This window comes from Myotis brandtii, unplaced genomic scaffold (genome assembly GCF_000412655.1).
Source record: "Myotis brandtii unplaced genomic scaffold, ASM41265v1 scaffold280, whole genome shotgun sequence".
NCBI lineage: Eukaryota > Metazoa > Chordata > Mammalia > Chiroptera > Vespertilionidae > Myotis > Myotis brandtii.
Genome location: NW_005360677.1, coordinates 369773 through 370751, shown reverse-complemented (window position 1 = coordinate 370751; position 979 = coordinate 369773). Strand labels below are relative to the sequence as shown.

At 53.3% G+C, this 979-nt stretch overlaps 1 protein-coding gene across 1 annotated transcript in view; it reads right to left on the bottom strand.

Moving 5' to 3' along the window:
- The window catches only part of LOC106726549, a 6042-nt gene that overhangs the window by 427 nt on the left and 4636 nt on the right, over positions 1 to 979 (bottom strand). The gene's annotated exons all lie outside the window — the stretch shown is intronic.

The window sequence follows — 979 nt, the reverse complement described above, 5'->3', positions numbered from 1 at the left end:
TCTCATCACTGATGTTTCTCTCTTTCTTTCTCTCTCTCTCTCTCTCTCTCTCTCTCTCTCTCTCTCTCTCTCTCCCTCCCTCCCTCCCTTCCTCTCTGAAGTCAATAAAAATATATTATAAATAAATAAATAGTGCTTCTGAGGAGTGGGGGCTATGGGGAAATGGAGTGGGCTGGTGGCGGATCAGCAGTGATGGCAGAATGCCATTCCGCTGTGTGCTCTCATTGCCCCCAGCCTCAGGATCCTCCAGGAAAAGGGTGGCAGGACCCCGCCCTGCTCACAGGGACAAAGCTAGACTTCTCTAGGGCAGCTGGGGCTCTTTTCTACCTCCTGCGCTGGTTGGAAACTGCTCCCTTTACTTCCCTTTTAGGGCTCTGGGGAAAGAGGGGAGACTTTTTAGGCAAACTTTAAACGGTGTGTATCCCCAACCAACCATCCCCTGTTCTGCATAGGCACTAGAGCAGCTGGAGACACATAACTTAGTTCATTTGACCGCAGAGAGCAAAAGGACACAGCATCACCCAGCAATCCCGCACCACCCCCTGGCATGCTCCTTTCCCACACCTTAACTCTTCATTTCAAACTACATCACAACCTCCGCTCCTCTCCCCCCACTGATGACCTTGACTCAGCCTCCAGGAAAAAGTGGACTCAGTGCAGAGGGACACCCACACCATCTCCCTCCCCCTCTGTGCCCCCTGCCTCTCCTCCTGTCAGACCCCAGAATCTGGAGTTCCCTGGGCGAGCTCACCCCATCTCAGGGTTTTAAAGAGCACCTATTTTCTGATGACTCCAAATTCACATCTTCAGCTCTCACCTGGCTCCAGAGGACAACTCCCACACCCAGCCTCACTGACCTCCAGCACATGGCCAGCGCTGACCCGTCTTCACACACCCTCCAGTCCTGCTCCTCTCCTAGTCTTCCCTGTCACAGCGGCTTCAGCCAGACACCTGGCTGTCATCAGTGCATTCTTTTCTC